The 22860-nt window shown below is 44.1% G+C and overlaps 7 non-coding genes across 7 annotated transcripts; 2 read left to right on the top strand and 5 right to left on the bottom strand.

Annotated features, from left to right (window-relative positions):
- Positions 1–4019: 4019 nt before the first annotated feature.
- Positions 4020–4091, bottom strand: Trnac-gca (transfer RNA cysteine (anticodon GCA)). Its single transcript has one exon. It is a non-coding gene; the product is annotated as a tRNA-Cys (tRNA).
- An 852-nt stretch (positions 4092–4943) lies between these two features.
- Positions 4944–5015, bottom strand: Trnac-gca (transfer RNA cysteine (anticodon GCA)). Its single transcript has one exon. It is a non-coding gene; the product is annotated as a tRNA-Cys (tRNA).
- Positions 5016–8203: 3188 nt separating this feature from the next.
- Trnac-gca (transfer RNA cysteine (anticodon GCA)) lies at positions 8204–8275 on the bottom strand. Its single transcript has one exon. It is a non-coding gene; the product is annotated as a tRNA-Cys (tRNA).
- A 904-nt stretch (positions 8276–9179) lies between these two features.
- On the bottom strand, positions 9180–9251 carry Trnac-gca (transfer RNA cysteine (anticodon GCA)). Its single transcript has one exon. It is a non-coding gene; the product is annotated as a tRNA-Cys (tRNA).
- Positions 9252–12658: 3407 nt separating this feature from the next.
- Trnac-gca (transfer RNA cysteine (anticodon GCA)) lies at positions 12659–12730 on the top strand. The gene has a single exon. It is a non-coding gene; the product is annotated as a tRNA-Cys (tRNA).
- Positions 12731–13724: 994 nt separating this feature from the next.
- Positions 13725–13796, top strand: Trnac-gca (transfer RNA cysteine (anticodon GCA)). The gene has a single exon. It is a non-coding gene; the product is annotated as a tRNA-Cys (tRNA).
- Positions 13797–20817: 7021 nt separating this feature from the next.
- On the bottom strand, positions 20818–20889 carry Trnac-gca (transfer RNA cysteine (anticodon GCA)). Its single transcript has one exon. It is a non-coding gene; the product is annotated as a tRNA-Cys (tRNA).
- Between the last annotated feature and the right edge of the window lie 1971 nt (positions 20890–22860).

The following is a 22860-nucleotide window of genomic DNA, read 5'->3' as shown; positions in this document are numbered from 1 at the left end:
GTTAACTGTTAGGGCATAGCTAAAATGTTAAGGCCCAGACAACAGTTACTTGGCTAGCCTGCCATGATAAGGACACTTTCTTATATGTTTCTGCTGTTACTAGGAAACTTTCTAATGCCAAGATTGATTACATATTCTGTTATGTTCTGTGCCCTTGGAAACCAAGCATGATAAGAGTCAATATAACTGTTTTTGTATAGTTACCCACAATAAGCTTGGACCTGAACCAGCCACCCAGCAGCACTTCCTGCACTTGTGTATAAGCTTTTGCAGTTTAAGCGGCCCCTGGGATAGACCCGAGCATAAGACAGACACCTGTCCCAATATAAGAAACTATTTGGAATAAGACTTTCATTTTGAGTGATGGAATAGTAAAGTTCAAGTGCCCAAGACCTCCCTGGAAACTGACATCCTACTCGGCAGGAAGAGACATGTAAGTGGGTAACTGACATCCTGGTTGGCAAGTTATGACATGACTGTTAGACAAGTCCTATCCTTGTAGACAGTTAGGACATGAATATTAGACAAGGCAAGTCCCCTGCCACAGTTGAACACCCCAACCAAAGGGGCCAAGATAAATGTACAACAAAGACATGTTCCTAGGGACACACCCTATCCTTAAATACTGATTGGTGAAATAACTTGGCACAGATGTTTGTGGATTGGGGGCTTAAAAACCCTGTAGGATCTTAACTCTGGTTCATAGTTCAGTTCCTGAATCTGGACCATGGCCCTGGTTGGCCAGCCCTGGGGCGTTTGCTCAATAAACTATCCCTGTCTGACTGAGATCAGTGTTTGTGTGGTTTGTGAGGCAATTCCCAACTCCAACATTAACAATAAAGGTTTAATGAGAAATTTTTCTATCACTTGACAACAAGCCATGGAAATTATAAGAAAATGTCCTACTTGTTCTCTAAATAACCAAGCTCTAGTACCTGCCGGAAGTAACCCTAATGGGTTACAAAAGAAATGAAATCCGTTGGATGGATGTGTTTCATTTTGCAGAATTTGGAAAACAAAAGTTTGTCCACCATATGATTGATACATATTCAGGGTTTCAATGAGCAACTGCTTTTAGTTCTGAAAATGCTGATTCTGGATTTATTGGAAATAATGGCAATTCTGGGGCTACCTGCACAAATTAAGACTGACACTGCCTCCACATATGTCAACAGTAAGATGAAGCAATTCTTTGCATATTATAATATAAAGCACATTGCGGGCATATAATCCTATAGAACACACAGTTGTAAAAATATCATACCTTAAAGGAAATGTTTATAATACAAAAAGGAAGAACAAAGACACCCCCCACCCCAGGGACAAACTACATAGTACTTTGTTAACCTTAAGTATTCTTAATTTTAATAAGAAAGGAACAGCAGCAGCCGAGAGACAACAGATTATAGAAATAATTGAATTAAATCAGCCCATATACTATAAGGAAGTGCTAATACCAGAATAGAAGCCTGCAATAGTTTTGTGTTGGAAATGTGGTTTTGTTTATGTTTTTACAGAAAATGAAAAGATATAGATACCATCCAAACTTATAATGATTTGATTTTTCCAGGGAATACCTCATGTGAGATGAGACATGACTGTCTCTGCACAGCCAGCAAATCTTTTTGACTACCTGGTCCTCATGACTTAGTACACACCAACCTTTCATATGGCATGGGTGGTCCTCATGAGCTTTATTTCAAGAGGTTTCATATGGCATGGGTGGAGATTTGTATTAAAGTTTGGTTATGGGGTCCAAATGGACTTATAAAGTTGACAGACACCTTTCACCTGCTCAAATATAGAACAGAAAATAATCTTTAGCTGATTTGTGTACAATGCATGTTCCATACAATCATTAATGTAGAAATGTGCCTACACTATTACTTTTAGAAGTTTGTGTGTTTTCAGAGCTCAAAGATCAAACACCAAAGAAGACAAAGCAAGTAGCCCAACAGATCCAGCCTCACAGACTGCATGAACTGCTGTTTCCTCAAAATTTGCATCCAGAACTATCTGAAACCAGCTAGCTCAGATGGTCCAGCCTCACAGACTGTTTCAGCCAGGACTTCAGTTAAGCTCTACACTTCCCTATCACCGGGAGAATGAATACAGCTAGCTCTCTCAGGACTTCGCCAATATCCCATTTTTCTTAGGATCCCCAAAAGATATCTTCACTCCCAGACAAAAGGAAGCAATTTTAAGGACATGATGCCCCCATTACTGAGGGGGGGGGTGTCACTCCTTGGGTTATACATGTTTGTTGCTGTTCAGAAGGGTGGGTTACAAGTTATCAGTCTTGATCAGAGAACAAAGTAAAGAAGGTTAAAATCAGGGATCTCTTTCTCTTTCTCATTCTTGACTCTACCCTTCTTTCTCTCCTATCTAGTATTAGAGGGAAGGAGGGCAAAGGGGGATCAAAGGAAAAAAGAGGATATAGGGAAATAAGGAAGAGAAAAGTAGATTGTTGTACCTACTTTTAAACTAAAAAGCAACAATTCTCAAATATTTTACATTGGCATAGTTTTTTTTTTATATTGACAGAAATTTAAGGTTATATTTGTTACAACATGGTGTATGTTTTAAATCTTGTTTAAGGTATTGTATATATGCAAATCATTTTAAAAATAAAGTTCTAGACTCATGAAAGCTACTAGTTTCAGCTGTTTAGAATAATTGAGAAATGCAAGTTAGTAGTCAGTCACCTATAAACAAACCTTTAGTAATGTTAGGTACTAGTTAACTACAGAAATAAGCTTTATTTAGCCTCCTGCATATGTTTTCAAGGTTAAGCAGAAAGTAAATATCTAAAAACAAGCAAAGTTTGTCTATACAGATATACTTTAGAAAGATGGTCTCAAATATTTCATAGAGCTGAAGGATCTGACATTTAATATATTTTAATAATTAAAGGCTTTTCAGATAATCAGACAGATAGTCACATGAGCTTCAGGCAGCACTCCCATTCATCCTCAAATCAGGAAATACACACTGAAGAACTTCTAACTGTAGTTTGCTGGAATTGTGGCAAAAATGGCAAAATGAACAGTGGAGGAGGGTGGGGTCTGCATGTTTACTCTGTGTCTTCAGCAAAAGGGACAGGCAGAGGAGCTGTCCATGGTACGAGTCACAGATCCAGCATGGTTATGCTCTGCTTGGCCCTACACACAGAGCTGTACCAACAGCTGTCATGAAAGTCAGTATCTTTGTTGAGAACTTTATTTCAAGAAGTAACATTTAAAATAGGGACGTATGGCTGCTACATCACAGATGCTGAGCCATTCGGACAGATGTCAGTCATGAGCCACTGATGGGTACAACAAACCAGGCCCATGAGCAGCTTAGGAACCCTGTGATCTACGAAATCCATATGATCTTATGCTCCCCCTCCCCTGTGAGAGCCTGGATTCCCACATTTCCAGCTCTGATGAACCAATTATACATCTCCTACTCTAGTGTATTACCAGGTCAGTATCCCCTACTCCATTTTCTTGAGGGTCCTTTGCTGATGCTCAATGTATTCGTATGTCGAATTCCATTTGCTGAGAACCACTGATGGTTTTTGCTAATACAACCTAGCTTTTCTAGGTTTAAGAAACTCACTATACACTCTAAAAATGCTGAACACTCACTCACATGAAAGACTTGAGATTGAATGAACACACAGAACAAGCTGTCACAGAAGGATCTGATGGGCCGGGCGGTGGTGGCGCACGCCTTTAATCCTAGCGCTTGGGAGGCAGAAGCAGGCGGATTTCTGAGTTCGAGGCCAGCCTGGTCTACAGAGTGAATTCCAGGACAGCCAGGACTACACAGAGAAACCCTGTCTCGAAAAACCAAAAAAAAAAAAAAAAAAAAAAAAAAAAAAAAAAAAAAAAAAAAAAAAAAAAAAAAAAAAAAAGAAGGATCTGATGGGTAATAACACAGCTGTAGCATAGTTGAGTTGAATCTCCAGCCATGAGTCAAACGGAAAGTTCGTCTATACCATGTATGTGGAGAGTTTCCAAAATCATATGCAAAGGGGGCACCTGGATTTGAACCAGGGACCTCTTGATCTGCAGTCAAATGCTCTACCCCTGAGCTATACCCCCACTGGTACCAGTGTATATAGTTAACAATTTTCATTCTCAGTGGTGATATATTATGACTGACTATAAAGTTAAATTACAGATACTCACAGACCTATATCCTAAAAGCTGCCAGACCTGACTGGTGAGAAACCTTTCTAAGCTCTGCAGATTTCCAGGCTCATACTTGAATAGTATCATCTGCTGAGAAGAACTGCTGAGATCCCTTCACACTGCTGGCCTGGATTAGCTCCTGAGCTGGCCATCTGCCTTCTACCTGAGCCCCCAGACATCCCTCTCTTCCTCGCCAGAAGACAGATGGGCTGTCACTCAGAGTTCTCACAGGGCCCTAGCTGACTCTGTCAGTTGTTACACTGTAGGATCCCTCTCTGCCTGGTTTGGCAGTTCGGCCAGTCTGTAGCCTCTGAGGGTGAAGCAAGTGAGCAGTGGGCTCTGGAAGGGGGGAGAAGCTCACGGGGGAAATGTCCACCCTACATAGAAAGTCCAATGCTGTGACTTGTCTCCTTAGTTCTGACTACAGATTTACCAGAGAGCCACAGAGGCACATACTTTTATGGTTAGGCTTTCCTTATTGATCCCTGGACACTGGCCATCACTATAACCACAGTACCTAAAAAGTCCCTAAATTCTCCTTTATTGTACTCGTCTTCTATTCAGAAGCCAACAGAACCAGAGAAACTAGGTATATGCAGGAACAGGGGAGACAGATGATAAGAATGGGAGGGGCAGTTGGCATGTAGGAAGAGATGGGAGACAGCCATCTATCCACGTCTGGTGAGGTCCATGACTGGAATGAATGGAAGAAACAGGACTGAGTGTGTGTGGTATCTTTATGAGTAAAAACAAACATGTGGTAGGGGGCACCTGGATTTGAACCAGGGACCTCTTGATCTGCAGTCAAATGCTCTACCCCTGAGCTATACCCCCACCTGTTTATTAATGTCTCATGGGCACTCAGAACGTGCATGGCCACTCCCTGACTGCTACCATCTGGCATGTGCACTTGCCAGTGCTCTGTCATCATCTGCTTCCTCCCATGAGTCCCAGCCCTGAGCTGCCTCTGTACATCTGACTGCCATGTCCTCATGAATGACTAGCATTTTTCTGTTTTAGATCCTAGCTGAGGCAGGGGCATTAAAATCAAGAGGCTTCAGCAGTTGCTACCTCAACTTTCGATACAACTAAAAGAGGTTGCATATATGTAAACCTAACAGGTGAGCTTTGGAGGTAAGTGGGAGGTAGGAATGGACAGAGTGGAAGGTTCTTTGTCTGATGAGAACTCTTTGGTCAGATTCTCTAGGAGGGACAAAGAAAACACTCCTGCTTAATAACCAAGGGGAAGTAGAGTCTACAGATATGATTAAGGACTTCTGGACACCATGGTTGCTGAAATATGACACAGAACACTGGTTGATAACAAATGATCAGCAGGAGTCAGAGTCTTGGAGCAGGGATATACTGAGACAAAGTTCCTGTGTCTTGCTCTTGTAAACTATGCAAAATTTTTCATTAGCACAGGTCACTGCCTCAGCCAAGGATATAGTATCCATGGTGATGGTTAATCTCCAGGGTGCTAGAGGATCTGACCTGACCTGCCTCCTTCAGACTGAACTCAACCAGGCTTGCAGTTACCATGTCCTTCCCCATACACCTACCACAGGGTACCCAGAATCCCTTGGTGCCCAGCAACTCCAGCCTTTTCTGGTCAGCATCTGTGGGGCCTCAACTGGAGAATAGTGTGCAGGGCTGGAGTCATGCTCTGCTTTCCTCTTGTGGTTTTTCCTGCAAAGTCTCCCTGCCCCGTTTCACTCCTCACTCCACTCTAGCCTTCAGCATATTCATGTACTAAGAATCTTTTTTGTGATTTTTCACTCTCTGATCTCCTGTCTTATTATTTTCTTGTACTAAATTTGAATGAAAATCTCCAAATTTGAGAGACAGTTAACATGCTGACCCCAAACAATCAGCTCAGCATCAACATGGACTAGGTACGAAGACTGGTTATGTCAACAGTCAGAGCAGAGCTTACAGAATGTAGGCTTTTCAAACCTGCTTTAATTAGAGTTCTTAAACGCCTCAACCTCCTTCCTAGCCTACCTACCAGAGGTAGGGGAAACAAGAGTCAATAGGAAACCGGTTGTAGACCTGTTTACAAGTGGTTCTTAAGGGAGATTTTTGACTTTTGTTGTCAGCAGTCCAGTGCACTCAACAAATGCAAAGCACAAATCAGCAGAGGTGGTTTGATTCAGGAAAAGACTGAGAGGCTCTGCCAAGTCAACTTGAGTCTGCAGAAGCATCAAGAAGCAGCTGAAATGTCGTGAGAAGTTCTCTGGCAAGTTACTCTGTATGAAATCACAACAAACAAAGACTAGAAACATGGTGCAAGGTGAACCAATGCAAAAGCTTCATCAGACTGTCTGTGGGATTATATTTATAGTCTTTCTAAGTACTGTGAACCCTTCACCTGTCTGCTTTAGGAAAGCATCTGCTCACCTGTCTGTTTTAGCTAGACATCACATAACATAACTGAGTCCCCAAAGAAACAAGAAATGTCCACTTCACAGGAATTTCTGCCATGTGAACCCTTCTCCTAGAAACCATTACAAACCCACACAGATAACAACAATGGAAGAGAAGATCATAGTCAAAGGATGTAGTCTGTGGAGATGGAGAAAAAGGAGAGGATTCAGGGACGCCCTAGTCCAATTTTTGTGATTTGCATAAGATAATGAGGGCAATCACAGAATGCTTCTTCTTGGGAAATTTTTCATTCAGACTTTATCTAGTAAATATAGTTTTACTGAATACTTTACTCATAAAACAAGGACTTTTGCAAAGTAGTCAAGCCATTATGTGCAAAAAGAACAAACTTAGAAGCCTCACTGGTCAATTCTTACAGATGCATAAGCAAATAGCACAAAGTTTACACAAGCACTGCAGAGACAGAGCAGGATGTCACCATTGCTCAGTTCGCCACAAAATTCAGCACAACCTTAATGTCCAGTTTTGAGAGAGAACTGGAGTGTAGGGGGGGTGGGGGCTCAAGTGATTTATTTTTAGAAAAATGTGGTAGTATTATTAGAAATATACAATTAATATTAGTGACCAACCCACTACAAAGTTTCAGATGAATATTTGAGAAGATCCTTGAATCCTCTTAACTTCTGTTACTTGTAACAGAAAAATATGCCAATAAAGACTCAAGTGACTCATGGAACTTCTTTTTCAGGTTTGGGGAAGGGCCAGTATCCTCCAAAACATAACTGGAGTTTGTCACTAACGTGGCAATACATACTGGAGACAGAGACACTGTGACCCCAACACTGCTGATTTGAGTCTGTGTTTGGTTTGGAATCTCTATCACTGCAGAAGGAGCTGAGGACTTCTGCACAGTGTAGGACAGTGGGGATGTTCCCTGAGTTTTCAGTACAAAGGACGGGTCTAGGAGCTGTCCATGGCATGACACAGAGCTCCAGCACAGTCAGGCTCTGCCTGGCCCTTTACATTGAGTTGAAGCAATAGTTGTCAAGAAAGCCAGGATCTTTTGTGGGGAACTCATTCTAAGGAGTAACACTTAAAACAGGGGGACACAGCTGCTACAGCATAGATGCTGAGAGTATACAACAGATGTCAGCCATGAGCCACCGTTGGGTAAAAACCAGGCCCGTGAGCAGTTTGGAAACACTGTGATCTATGGCTCTTATTCTCAACCTGAGAGCCTGGAATCTCACATTTCCAGCTCTGATGCACCTATTGAATGTCTCCGACTATGGTGAAACACCATCCCAGTATCCCCTACTTCATTTACTTTATGGTACTTTGATGCTGCCCAATGCATCTGTGTGTTCAGTTCGATATTCTGAGAACCACTGATGGTTCTTTCTAATAAAACCTAGCTTTTCTAGGTTTTTGGGAGCTCCATATATATTCTAAAATACTTGCTCACCAGAAAGACTTGGGATCATATGAACACACACAGCAACCTGCCACAAAAGGGATCTGTGGGGGATAATAGCGCTGTGTTCTCAATGAGCTGACTGCGAAGCCATCTGGATCAAAAGGAAAAGTAGGTCTATACCATAAATGTGGTCAGATAGTTTCCAAAATCACATGAAAGGGGGCACCCGGATTTGAACCGAGGACCTCTTGATCTGCAGTCAAATGCTCTACCCCTGAGCTATACCCCCCACTAATAACAGTATACACAGTTAATAATCTTCATCAGAGTGGTGATATATTATGACTGACTATAAAGTTAAATTACAGATGCTCACAGACCCACTTTCCAGAAGTTGCCAGACCTGACTGGTGAGATGCTTCCTCAGCTCCTCAGTTTCCAGGTCCATCCTTGAATAGCATTATCAGCCAAGAAAAGGAGAGGAGCAGCCTGCAGGCCTGAGCCCACTTCACACTGCTGTCCTGGGTTAGCTCTGAACTGCCCTTCCACCTGAGCCCCCAGACATTCCTCTCTTCCTTCCCCAAAGACAGATGGGCTGTCACTCAGAGTACCAAGAGCCCCTAGTTAGCACTGTCAGCAGCAACCTGCAGGGTCCCTGTCTGCCTGGGACCGCAGCTCATGCCAGTCTGTAGTCTCTGAGGGTGAAGCAAGTAAGCAGTGGGCTCTGGAAGAAGGAAGAGAAACTCACAAGGGAAATGTCCACCCTACACAGACAGTCCAGTTCTCTGACTGGCCTCCTTAGTTCTCACTACAGATTCAGCACAGACTCACAGAGGCACATACTTCTATGGTTAGGCTTTCCTTTCTGGTCCTTGACACTGGCTGTCACTGTAACTGCTGTGCCTACAGAGTTCCTAATTCTCCCTTATAGTTCTTGTCTCCTACTTTACATCATATCTACATGTCCACATGCTAACAGAACCAGAGAAACTAGGTCTATGCAGGAACAGGGGAGACAGATGATAAGAATGGGAGGGGCAGTTGGCATGTAGGAAGAGTTGGGAGACAGCCACCCATCCACATGACAGGCTGGTCTGGAGCCCCCATGTCTGGTGAGGTCCATGACTGGAATGAATGGAAGAAACAGGACTGAGTGTGTGTGGTATCTTTATGAGTAAAAACAAACATGTGGTAGGGGGCACCTGGATTTGAACCAGGGACCTCTTGATCTGCAGTCAAATGCTCTACCCCTGAGCTATACCCCCACCTGTTTATTAATGTCTCATGGGCACTCAGAACGTGCATGGCCACTCCCTGACTGCTACCATCTGGCATGTGCACTTGCCAGTGCTCTGTCATCAACTGCTTCCTCTCCTGAGGCCCAGCCCTGAGCTGCCTCTGCACATCTGACTGCCATGTCCTCATGAATGTCTATCATTCTCCTGCTGAGATCCTAGCTGAGGCAGGAGGCTTCAGCTGGTGCTGCTTCAACCTTCGACTCAACTAAAATCCACATGCAACACAATGGCTACTTAGCTGGCCTCTGGAGGAGCTGCCTCAGCAGAGCAGGGGACAGAGAATGCTAACATTGTGGCCTCTACCTGAGCCTAGAAACCTGTCACCACTACACAAACTTGTTTTCATATATTTTTAAATCAAAATGTATGCACAATTCAATTATTTTGAAAACTCAATATTAAGGTTACTAAGAAAGTCACCACATGAATACTTTTATTTACTTCCTTGTTCCTGTCATCCAATGGGAGCCATTCCCTGAAGGTTAGCTGTCTCTGCTAGTCTGTCCTGTGCACTTAGGGAAAACCCACACAGCGTGGTGTCTCTTACATCATCATGTCTACACATCAGTAACTGACTTGTGATGAGATCATAACTTCATATCCTCTTCCATTCTGACTTTCCAGTTACAGTCATGTCCCAGCTTTGGTTGGATGACTATGTTTATATCACGTGATTTGTTGACACTGTATGATTGATGTCATTCTATACAGGATGAAGATGTCTGGTGGAACTTTTGTTTTTCCTCAAGTTAATGACAGCCTTATGTGTAGACTACTTCATTTCTTTCAACATCTTCGATACATGTTGAGTTCCCTATGAAACATCTTTCTGAGCAATTTTGCATGACTGGATCATCAGTAGTGAACATCTGTGCTTTGTTTCCTGCAGTGACCCAGGTCCCTGCTCCCTTTGTTCTGGTTGTCCACACAGCATCCTGCAGGGCCAAGGCTCTGTGGGTTCCTCCACCTTCACCAGGTAAGTCTTCCTTTCCAGCATCTCTTCTGTGTGCCAGTGTCTCTTTCCAGATTCCAAGGTCTCGAATGTTTCTTATCAAAATGACATTTCTTCCTTTGAGAGACGAACCCTTCCTGTAAGAGGATAACGAAGTGAACTGTCTAGGCTTCGTATGTGTGATAAGGCCTGTACTTCTTCCCACACGCTATAATGATAGTCTGTACATTTAATTTAAGTATGTTTTCACACAAAAATGTGGTGGTTTAAATGAGAATGGCCCCCATAGGCTCATATATTTGAATGTTAGGTCCCCAGTTGGTGGAACTATTTAGGGATATTTGGGGGTTGTGACTGTGTAGGAGAAAATCTGTCACTGTGTGTGTATTTTGAGGTTTCAAAATCCCCATCAGGCCCAGCAGTCTTACCGTCTGCTTCCTGCTCATGCAGCAGATGTAAACTCTGTTTGTGCTCCAGTGACAAGCCTGCCTACCTGCTACCATGCTTCTCACCACGGCCATCATGGACTAAACATAGAAAGTGTGAGAAATCCCGCAGTGAAATGCTTTATTTTATAATAATTTGCCTTGATCATGATTTGTGTTTATGGCAGTAACATAGTATAGTAACTTTGTATGTGACACTATAGTAACACAGTGAGAAGTTGATACTGGGGCCTGTGTTAATATAACATGATGTAACAATGCTGCCTGTTGAAGAAATATGGGAGATGTCTGGACTTTAGATTAGAAAAGCAGTTGAATACATAGGCTGTTTCTAGGCCTCTTCTCACATATATAGCAGCTGTGCAGCTTGATCTCCATGAGGAGACAGGGCAATCCCAAAAGCTACTGCCTGTATGTGGGATATGTTCTTCTAGGTGGGCTGCCATGTCTGACCTCAGTGGGAGAGGATGCAACTAGCCTGGCAGAGGCTTGATTGCCAGGGTCGGGGGATAGAGAGAGGGCATCCACCTGCTCAGAGGAGAAGGGTGGTTGGGAGGAAAGATTGTGGGAGGGGGCAGTGAGCAGGATGTAAAGTGAATGAGTAAAAAATATATAAGAAAGAAATGAAAAGCAGTTGAATGTTACACTTGTGATGTAACAGGCCATACTAACAAAAGGTTGGAAAAAAAGTAGTGCCCAGAGGAATGAGATTGTGTGGTATAGTTCAAAAGGTGTCAGAGGGGAAGAACATCAGAATTATTAACAAAATTTGGCAAAATATGTACCTGACTTTTGTCCTTGTTTTAAATATTCACAATGAACTAAATAGAAGCGTTTTGGACTAATATTGATAGCAGAGGAAATTTCAAGACAACCTGGTGTTGACTGTCACACAGTTATGACTGATCACTCTTGCAGATCTGAAGTGGAAAGGAAAAGATGGACAAGATGAAACGCAAGCACATGACATGGCTTCCATGGAGTCATCCACCAGCTTCGGCTCTGACAGCCTCTCCGCCTCCTCTCCAGCACAGCACTCTGACCCTGAGTGTCGGGGTTTGAGGAAGGCATCACATTTACGACTGAGCGCTCCACAGGCTCTCACACTCTGTCCACTGTCCACTTGTGGGTCTCTGGGTTGACCTCCATCACCGCAAGGAGAAGCTTCTCCCATGTGAGCCGACCAAAGCGTTGATCTATGTGTGTAGCAGTGCATCAATAGGTTTCATGTTATCGCTGTGTTCCTTTAGCAGAACAACAGTAGTAGGTTTCCTCCTCGGGCCCATGACCTAGCTAGTCCCGGGTCCATGGCCACCTCAGCAGGATTAGATATGGGTACCAACTAATGCACTGGGCCTCTCTGCCATTTTTTAAAAAGTTATGGTTAAACCCATGACCCTGTGTCACCAGCTATTCCAAAGCTATTAGTTCTTCTCCACAACCAGATGGTAAGACCCTATTGCTGAGGAAAAAATATGCTGTGAGATAATTTCATTAATTCTTTAGATTTCATACGGTGTATTTTGATCATACTCACATTCAACTCCTTCTTTTAACTCCTCTTCACAGAGCCATCCCACCTTTATACCCCAGGCTTTGTGTCCTCCAATTAGTGCTGCCCATATGTTTCTACGTCAGAAGTATTCCACAGCAATAAGATTGACTTACCAAGAGCCACTCCCTTAAAGAAAACAGTTCTCTCTCCCTCAAAAGCCATAAATTGCTTAACACCCTGCCCTTTGAGTATGGCTTGTGTAGGTGGGTCTGCAGGATGAGGTAAATGCAGACTTCCAGGTGTTTGTGTTCTGTCTCAGCTGTGAAATAAGACAGGAGGAGGTGACAGACAGATGTGTAGAGTTGGCTTAGGGCTGGGCCTCACAGGAGAAAGTGGATGATTTCAGAGTACTGGAAAATACACATGTTGGGGAGTGGCCATACAGCTTTAGAGATGTCTATGACATATACATGAAAGAGATGGGGGTATAGCTCAGGGGTAGAGCATTTGACTGCAGATCAAGAGGTCCCTGGTTCAAATCCAGGTGCCCCCTTCTTATTGTCTCCTTTATATATAAGAGACTAAATGTGAAGTATTGGTTAACACAGAGTCGCATACGAGACTGTGTTCCCGTGTGCTCTGTATCCTGCTCAGGCATGGTCTCTGTTCTCCTATTTGAGAGGAGCTAGTGTAGGATCCAGTGTGAGACCCATCCAGGTTACATGTTGTGGCACAGACTGCTCTCTGCTCTCTCCATGTAGGTCAGAGAAAAGTCCTATGAAGCTGAGAAGTGGCTTCTTCCTCTGGAAATTTCCATAGCTGTCCCCTCAGGAAGTCCCTCCAGAGCCCCCTACAGGGTGCTCCTTAGTTCCACTTCCCCCTAGCCTGTGGTTGGTTCCTGCTCCTTTAGAGGAAGGACTGATCTGTGAATTTGACTCCAGTGTATACTAAGACTCTGAGGAAAAAGGGAAATGTCTGATATCTCTTTCTCTCTCTCTCTCTCTCTCTCTCTCTCTCTCTCTCTCTCTCTCTCTCTCTCTGTGTGTGTGAGTGTGTGTGTGCGTGTGTGTGTGTGTCCTCACTGTGGCTGATCAGTGACCAGAGATAATGAACTCCATGAGTGTCACTGAGTGACTAAATGATGGAGTGAAGTAATGAGCACCCTCCTGATGTCCTGGAGGATAAAGTTCTCTCTAGGCTGCAGGTTGGGCTAATGAAGACCCAGAACCAGCAGCTCTTGACTAGACTGTTTAAGGAAAAGTTTATTCTGAACTAAAAAAAAAAAAAAAAACAAAACAAAACAAAACAAAACAAAACAGCACAGTTAAGTGTCTTGTAGATCTGAAGCTGAGGTCTGTAGCACACCCAGAGAGGGGGCATTGAGGTGGGTTAATCAAAGTTGGAGAGGAAAACGGTTAAGAGCAGACTTAAATAGAAAAATCCTGCCAGGTTCTAGATCAGTAGAGGAAGCAGTAGATCATAAACAAGCATGGGTGTGGTGCCAAGTGTGAAGATGTGCTAATGAGAGGCTACCTTACCTATAAAGTGGGGGTATAGCTCAGGGGTAGAGCATTTGACTGCAGATCAAGAGGTCCCTGGTTCAAATCCAGGTGCCCCCTGGCTTAAATATGATTTTAGTACTTAACTTACCATATCCACCTTAGGCAGAACCCCAGTGAAGCTAGGAAATATCCATTAGTTGAAGTTTCTTGAGTAAACTGCATAGCCTCCCTCAGTTGTCTGCATAATACAAGGTAATTTGATGTCTTCCATGAGTGTGACTTAGCCTTAAGAGAAATTAACAGAATTCTCAAACAAAAGGACAAACTTATTAGACGCTGAGTCTATGCACCACCCCCCCACACCACATGTTTGCACAATGATTAGAAACAAAATGATGGAAGAAAATTTCACATAAAGGAATATGTGAGCTTCCATCCTGCGTATCTGCAAATGCTAACACAATTGATGAACTCTGTAGGGAGTGTTAAAGAATTTTATCACCAAAGGGAAGATCTTAAAAAACTCTAGGCTACAAGGAGCAGGTGATACATACAGGACAAGAAATCATCATTGTAGTTAACTTTTCAACAGCAGTACTTGACCTTAGGAGATAGTAAGAAACGTTTGTGGCTCCAGGACACCCCTGACTAACAATTCAAGGGAGGAATCCCATAACTGGCACAAGAATGTCTTATTTGGCAATCTATGGCTTCTCAAATGAGCATAATCCCCTGTGTAGAGCAATTCCGACTCTGGTGTTCCTGAGAGCCCCAGGACAATACAAGGTACTGCCATTGCTCTCAGATGCCCATCAGAACATGCTCACTAAATGCTACTGGTGAAGACACAGACATATTAGTCACAGGACATGGGGAACCAAGTTGGTTCTGACCAGGAAGCTTCCTCCTTGTTGCCTAGCTTTGGTGGAACTGGAAGGTACTTTGTAAAGTCGTCAACCGTCTTGCCCAGCTGTGGACTCTGTGAACTGCAATAATGACCTGCATGGCAGGTTATGAGGTTGAGACCTCATGTTGGATTCAAAAGACCATGTGTTCTAAGAACACACAGCAAGTGAGATGAGGTAGGCCAGAAGCAAATGTCTTTCGTCCCCACTTGTGAAAACCTAAAGCAGATCCTCTGGGAACCGTACCTTAGGATGACCAACCTGTGTCTCTAAAAAGCTCTAGGGATGTTTCAGATACACTAGTTTCTACCTATTAATTTTATATAAGCTTCATGCTACAGATGTGAAAACACATTCATTAAATCAGACCCACCAAGATGCAACTCACAATGACCAAGCCATAGCAGAGTTCACATTAATGATTCTGGGACTCTCCTGCCAGCCTTCCTCAGCAGGGACAGAGTGTCCACCATTGTCTCCTATCCTCCTCCCTCTTGGTCTCCATTTGGAGAATCCCTCGACTTATCAGAAGAAGAAATAACCTGAAGAATGGCTTCCGTCCTCAGAATTGTGGAGAAGTGAGAATCAGAGAGTTGAGGGTTCAGGAGCGTGACATGGCCACCGATGTGGCCAGCAGGGTACAGTCTTGAGTCAGGACTGCAGTAGCTGTAAGCATTGGCTCTGCCAGTGACTTATGGCCTCATATTGTGTAGATTCTCCTCAAGCACCACATCCCTGTACTGCCTCACCAGGGATGCTCTGTGACTTCTCATCTCCAGTGCCCTAGGGTACCTGACTCCCCACTAATGAAAATTAGTATTAGATAAGGACACTGATAAATTCCCAACACTGGTGGTGTGTGTGTGTTTACAATTGCATATGTGTGTAGGTATGTTTGTTTATGTACCTGTATATGTGTGTGTGTATAACAGTGTGGGTATGCATATATGATGTGTTTGCATATGAAAGCATGTGTTTACCATGAAGCATGTGGAGAGATCAGGGGAAAGTCTGAGGTGTCAGACCTCACCTTCTGTTTTATTTAAAGCAGAGTCACTCTTATTGCTTAAAACAGGGATGCATACTCCATGCTAACTATCAGTGAGTATCCAGAAAGAGTTTCCTATCTTCAACTGCTATCTTCCTGTATGACTATTTGGATTACATATATGTGCCTACATGTCTGTCCTCGTGTGTTAGAAAAATGTACATACAGATACATATCCACCTTAGATTCTCAGGCTTGTTCAGCAAGTGCTAATGCCCGCTGAGCCAGAACACTAGACAGCATTGGGGTAATTTGATTATTGTTTTCACTTTCGGTTTTATGCAATCCTATCCACCCTGAAGAAATAACTGAGGTTGCTGTACAATGGAGGGGTCTGCAGGCTGCTTCTGTGCCTTCAACTAAGCCTTCTGACTGTGGAGCTGTCCATGGTACACGATGGAGCTCCAGCCCTGTCAGGCTCTGCTTAGCATTTCACACAGCACTATAGCAAATGCTGTCTGTGGAAAGTTTGGGTCTTTGGTGGAAATATTGTTCTGTAGAGCGAAACTTCAAACACTGAAGCATGTCTGCCACAACACAGATCCTGACCATTTAGAGCAGGTGCCAGCCAATAGCCACCATTGGGTGCCCACCACGCCAACAAGCAGCCTGGAATCCAGGTGGCTTGTGTGCTTCTCTCTCACCACCTGGGATCCAGAATTCCCAGCTCTGAAGATTCCACTAGAGTTCTCCAGTTGATGCAGAAGTCAGCCTACTCTTTATCCCCCTTCCTTTAGGGACATTGCCTGCTGCCCACTCCACTTGCTGTGCTGGCTTCCTTCCAGACAGGGTTCTACATGCAGAAACTGGTTCTTCCCACTGAAGTTGCCATGGCCTAGGATTAGGGACCTCACTTTCCCTTCTAAATATGATGAGGACTTGGTCACCTGAAAGATTGGGGGTCCAGGGAACACACACACCAGCCGGGATACATCTTACACTGGTGATGGAGTGCATGAGTGATGACAGGTCTCCTCCCTCTGTGTGGTGAATCCCAGCCACCAGTGTCTTCACACACACACACACACACACACACACACTGTATGTGGTATGAGGGGAACCTGGCAGGGCACAAGTGACCAGGACAAGGTAAACACAGCCCTTATTCCAGTGTCTGAGGCTACAAGTAGAGTCATTTTGTCACAGAGTCTCACTATTGGGGACTTTAAACCCTGAACAGAGGACTCATAGGCCAAAGGGGGATAAAAAAGAAAGGAAACCAATGTAAGAGAATTGTGCACCAAGAAAACAGAGACAAGACTGAAGGATGGAAACGTGAGACAGACTGAAGGATGGAAACGTGAGACAGACTGAAGGGATGGAGCCTGGAGCAATTGGTTGATGCTCGTGTTGCTTGTAGAGGACACAGGTTTGATCCCTAGCACCCACTTGGCAGCTCACAAAAATCTCTAACTCCAGCTCCAGGAGATCTGAAATGCTTTTCTGTTTACCTTGAGCATCAGGAAACCATGCATTGTACAGACAGACAGACAGACAGACAGACAGACAGACAGACAGACAGACAAAACAGCCATACACATAAAATGTAAAAAGAAAGACTGAAGGACAGGGTTTGGTGCTGCACAGTGGGGAGACTGGGGCAAAGTGACCCACTGACTTTGCCTCAGCATAACTGGACAGCCTCAGATTCAGAATATCCCTCCACAATGTCAGGTTTATGGAGCGACTAATTAAGAACTTCTGAAATAGACACCCATCATTAACCATTGATGGGACTCTGACTTATGATTGATATCCAATGTTTGCAAAGCACACTGATAGGGTCCTAGAAGGGACAGTGTTGGAGGTGACTAGTTAGCAGAACACTAAAGAGAGGAGACAGTTACAGGATTATAGATGAAGGGAAGCCGCAGTAGAAGTCAGCTGGATTTGAACTCAGAACCTTACTCTGAAGTCCAACATTCAACTAAGTTACACCTCTGTTGTGTGAGGTTTCCCTAGTGCATTTTACCTGTGTGACCCTGAATATATCCCATAATATACTGTATATGGCACTAAACCAGACTCATCACCAGCTGACTCAGACTCTGTGTTTCCTGTTCAATCACCAGAGGCCCCCTCATTCATCTCACAGGTTCTTTTCCATTATGAATCACAATCTGAATTCCTACAATAAGCCAGGGGCTCTGCTTTCTCCTCATTCAGGACCTGTGGGTGTAGGGAGCAAGCCGAGGAATCAAGGTTTGTCAGCAGAGCTACCACAAGAATTGTGAGGATCCGGTGATGTGACTCCATCTTTCAATAGCCATGGTCACAATGCAGCTTGGTGACTGGACTCAGTGGGCTTCTGTGGGACAGGCTTTATTTTTCTGGGATGCTCTTTTCCACGTAAGAGAATTTACCAGGCATCACTTCAGTCAAATCAGTCTTCATAAGCATCCAAGCTACACTGCTGAGATGTGACTGATGGGAAGATTCTGGGCTCTGGTTCTCTACTCTCCTTGAACTGAGTTAGTCAAGGCCTCCTGCATGGAGAGAGATGTTTCACTTTTTCCAACAACCAAGTGCTATCTGCATTGCCTCTGAATTCTCTTTCTGAACCACTCAGTTCTCATGGGAAGTCAAACCCGTCTCATAGAATCTATGGCAAAAACAGCCTGTCATAAATAGCTCACACAGTCATCATTTTACTCTGAAATAGCCTTTCAGAGCTCTGAAAGTACACACACACACACACACACACACACACACACACATCCTACTGGGTCATCATGACAATCACTTTACACACTTTCAATACTATTTCCTCATTATCTTTCTAGCAGTGAGCATCCTGTAGGTACTGTACTTTGGAACCAAACCAGTCAACCCAGTGGATGTTTCAGTGGCATCCTAGTGCACCACTTTTGTCTTCCAGAAGGAACAAATCCTCTTCCTAAGCAGAAAGAGCCCTCCTCCTGCATCTCCTCAACAGCTGACATTAGCGAGTTAGTGACTGTAAAAAGTTCAGCAATTCTCTGCTGATATGTTCTGCCTCCTAAAAGTATTTGCCTTCAGATAGTGTTTCTCCATGCTAGCACAGCCTCAGCCTCTGCCCACCCCCATCTTAGCCTGCCAATAGAGCCTTGGAACTCAGAATAAAGTTCCTCGCCCAATGGGCATCTCTGGACCATACCTGGACCATTGCTCGTTGAGAGGGGGCCACTGGAGGAAGGTGCATTCATTTCTGCTTCTGTGATAAAATGCCCTGGTAATAGGCAAGTGAGGGAGGAAAGGGTTACTGTTAGCTCACAATCAAAGTAGAAATCTAAGGGTTCTTTGGAAGGTCAGTTGTGTTGGATGGTGTTTTGCTAGGGCAAACACATGAAGGAGTGTTTCCTGAAACGGATACAGGTGGAAGACTAAGGCGTCAGACTCATGAAGGAATGTTTGCTGGAGCAGACACAGGAGAGAGGATGTTCTGCTAAAGCAAACACGTGAAAGGACATGGGATGAAGGATTCTTTGCTAATGACAGGCATGTATTGGTCCGCCTTACACTGTGCAGTTGAGCTGCATTTGTCAGGACTCCATAGAGAGAAACACCAAAAAACTTCTGATGGTGTGCTGCAGCTTCGAGGACTCAGGCTGACTGGCAGAGTGATGTCAGCTGATACAAGACCTGTGGAGGACACAGGATGTTTGGAGGACGTATAAATAGGACTCCACAGACAGCGATGAGGCTGAGCTTGGCTTGCTGGTACAGCTAGCTGCGCAATGCTTGTTGGTCTCACATCTTTGCTGATCCCTACTTCCCTGAGAGAGGCACAGCAGAGAACTTTTCCTGGCATTCCTGCTGGTCCCTCCTGCTGACTCATGCTAAGGCTGAGGCCTGGCTGTCTCTGATAGACAGTGCCACCACTGCTGATTCCTGTTTGCTCTCCTGACTCTACTGAACTGAACTGCTGGTATATCTGTAAAGTGTTTGTGAGTGGAGCTGCCTCTGCTGACCTGTGAACTCAACTGCCAATTTCCAGACAACACAGATGGGCGTTGCTCCAAAGAACCTTTCTAAATGGTCCACTTCCACTATGTCCATTCTTTCCCAGTACCTCAGTACTTTTACTGATGGTTCTTAAAAGTCTTTAAGAACCATCAGTAAAAGTAGGCTTTGAAAAAATTAAAGTTCACACAATTTCAGGTTACAGTCCCTTATTTCAGGGAAGTCAAGGCAGTAGGAACTTTAAGCAGTTAGTCACGTCTATGGTTAAGAGCAGAGAAAAATGAATGCATGCATGCTTGTCCGTGCTTAGCTCACCTTCTACACTCCCACAATCCAGAATCCCTGCCTAGGGAATAGTGCTAGGTCTTCATATGTACCCTTCCCCCAGGCTGCCAGCTTGTCAGGCTGAGCAAGCTGGAACACGCTGTTTACCACTAGAGACCCGAATAACAAAGGACCTGGGAAGTTGCCTGAATTGGAGACCCAAAGTCTGCCACAGGAGTTGAGTTGAATAGATTGCCTGCTGAGCTTGCTTGATATGGTATGATTAAGGATGCATACCCCTCACTCACACTGCTGAGCTGAAGTGCTGAAGAGACTCTTCTTGTGGAGGTGGGGTCTCCCCCTTTTTATTTGATGGTCCTACATTAAACTTTGAGCCTCGATCAGAGAACTTTGTCCTGGCTTCATCTCTTCCCGCCCTTTTCCCATCCTCAGCCTCTCTTGCAGGTGAACCCGGTTCAACTGTTGCTGCTGGTGGCAACATTCATACATCCATTGACTTAGTCCTCAAGCCAATCCCCTCCATATATGCCCATAGGCCAACCTTATCTAGGCACTGTATCCTTCATTGAGACTGTATTTCCAAGGTGAGGCTACATTGTGTCAAACCGACAATTAAAACTAACTATCCCAAGGAGGATGAGGGAAAGAATACAGATGGCCAGGTTAAAAAAAAAAAAAAAAAAAAAAAAAAGGTAGACAGGACTCAGCACAGGTAAGAGACCTGCAGTGTGCAGTGGGCAGTGTGCAGTGGGCAGTGTGCAGTGGGCAGTGTGCAGTGTACTAATAATGCACCTTGGGGTTTCCAGCCTTTGAGCCGGAGGATGCTTATAAATGTAATGAATGGCAGTAAATGGGAACATAGTAACATTGATTCCAGAGGCCTCAGCTAAGGAAGACTTTCTAACACCATGGGTGGCCTGCCTAAGATGAATGGTAAGTCAGTAACCAGACATAAATAAGGGGGCACCCGGATTTGAACCGGGGACCTCTTGATCTGCAGTCAAATGCTCTACCCCTGAGCTATACCCCCATTGGTATTGGTATACACAGTTAATAGTTTTCATCTCTATGATGATACATTATGACTGACTATAAAAGTTAAATGACAGATGCTCACAAACCTACTTTCCAGAAGTTGCCAGACCTGACTGGTGAGATGCTTCCTCAGCTCTGCAGCTTTCCAGGTCCATCCTTGAATACCATCATCACCCAAGAAAACAAGCGGAGCAGCCTGCAGACCCAAAGCCTACTTCACACTGCTGTCCTGGGTTAGCTCCTGAGCTGGCCAACTATCTTCCCCTGTGGCCCCCAGACGCCCTTGACAGATGGGCTATCACTCAAGAGTTTGAGCAGGGTCATAGCTGACACTGTCAGCTGCAACACTACAGGATGTCTCTCAGGCAGCTGAGCGGTCTTTAACCTTTGGGGATGAAGCAAGTGAGCAGTGGAATCTGGAAGGAGGAGAGAAACTCAGAGGAAACGTCCAGCCTACACAGACCACGCAGTTTTCTGATTTGTCGCCTTAGTCTTGACCACAGGTTTACCAGATAGCCAAGGAGGGAGATGCTTTTGTAGTTAGGCTTTCCTGTCTGGTCCTGGACATTATCTGCCTCTATAACTGCTGTGCCTGGAAAACTGCAGAATTTTCTGTCGTAGTCCTTATCTTGCCTTTATTATTTCAAGAGGACCAAAGAAGCTAGATATATGCTAGAATGCGGGAGACAGATATTAACAACAAGAAGGACCCCCAGCCCGCAGGAAGAGATGGGAGGAGACTATCCATCTACATGACAGGCATTCAATGGAGCCTGGAGCTCCCAGCTCTGCTGAGGAGTGAATGAAAGAAACATAGAACTGAGTGTGTGTGATATAAATATATGGTAGGAGTTACCAGGATTTGGATCAGGGACCTCTTGATCTGCAGTCAAATTTTCTACCCTCGAGATATATCGCTTCCCTCTCAGGCATGTCTAATGAGTGTCTTTCACCTTCTACATTCTTAAAACTTAGTAAGTTTTTTGTTGTCTCATGAGACTTGGTAAAACCAGTAGTACTGCTACCACAAAGAACCCAGAGTGGTTGCTCTCCTGCCCAGTGTCTCCAACTCTGCCCCTGTTGTCATGTGAGCACTTTCCCTGGAGACATGAGAACATAAGCTAATACACTTTGGGCCACATGTGGTACCTGCATGTGAAAACATCTCTCCAGCGCATGTATGGTTTGTGTGTTAGACTCTAAGGTTGTTTGCTGGATAGTTACTGACAATGTCTCTTCGGGCCTGAGTGGTTTCCTGAAGAGCTCTGAGAGGCATCAGGAAGATAGCAGCACAGGTGGATAGGGAGGGCCTTTGGTTTGATGCTGAAGCTCTGGGCCCCACCTTGCCCCTCAGTTCTACCTCCAAAACATGGATAGTTTTAATCTGACATGTGAGTGACAATTTGACTAAGAATGGCCCCCATAGGCTCAAATACTTGAATTCTTGGTCCTCAGTTATTAGAATTGTTTGGGAAGAATTAGAAGGTGTTGAACTTTTGAGGTAAGTGTGTTACTGGGATTAGGCTTTGAGGTTTCCAAAGCCGGATGAAGGTGCAGCTTGCAGACCATGTAAGCTCTCAGCAGCAGCCTGCCTGCCAGTCACCCCACTCCACACATGACGACCACGGATTTACCCTCTGAAAATGTAAGCAAGTACCCAATTACATGTTTCCTTTATAAGTTGCCTTTGCCATGGTGTCTGCTCACAGAAATAAAACAGTAACTAGGACAATGGGTTTTGTATTTGCCAAAGGATCTTATACAATTATATTTAGAAGTAAAATGTTTTTAAAGTTTATTAAGAAAAAATCTCCCTCTTTTTCATATATCCTTCCTGTTTCTAGGATGAATCCATTCTGGCTCTATTTTCTAGTTTGTGTGCCCTTAAATAAATTCAGTATTCTACAGTTTGTCTAATTTAATACAATCTTGAAATCAGTAATTGACTGGCTTCTGTTGATTAGGA

The sequence above is a fragment of the Arvicanthis niloticus genome, chromosome 15, assembly GCF_011762505.2.
Source record: "Arvicanthis niloticus isolate mArvNil1 chromosome 15, mArvNil1.pat.X, whole genome shotgun sequence".
Lineage (NCBI taxonomy): Eukaryota > Metazoa > Chordata > Mammalia > Rodentia > Muridae > Arvicanthis > Arvicanthis niloticus.
This window is presented reverse-complemented; position numbering and strand designations above follow the sequence as displayed.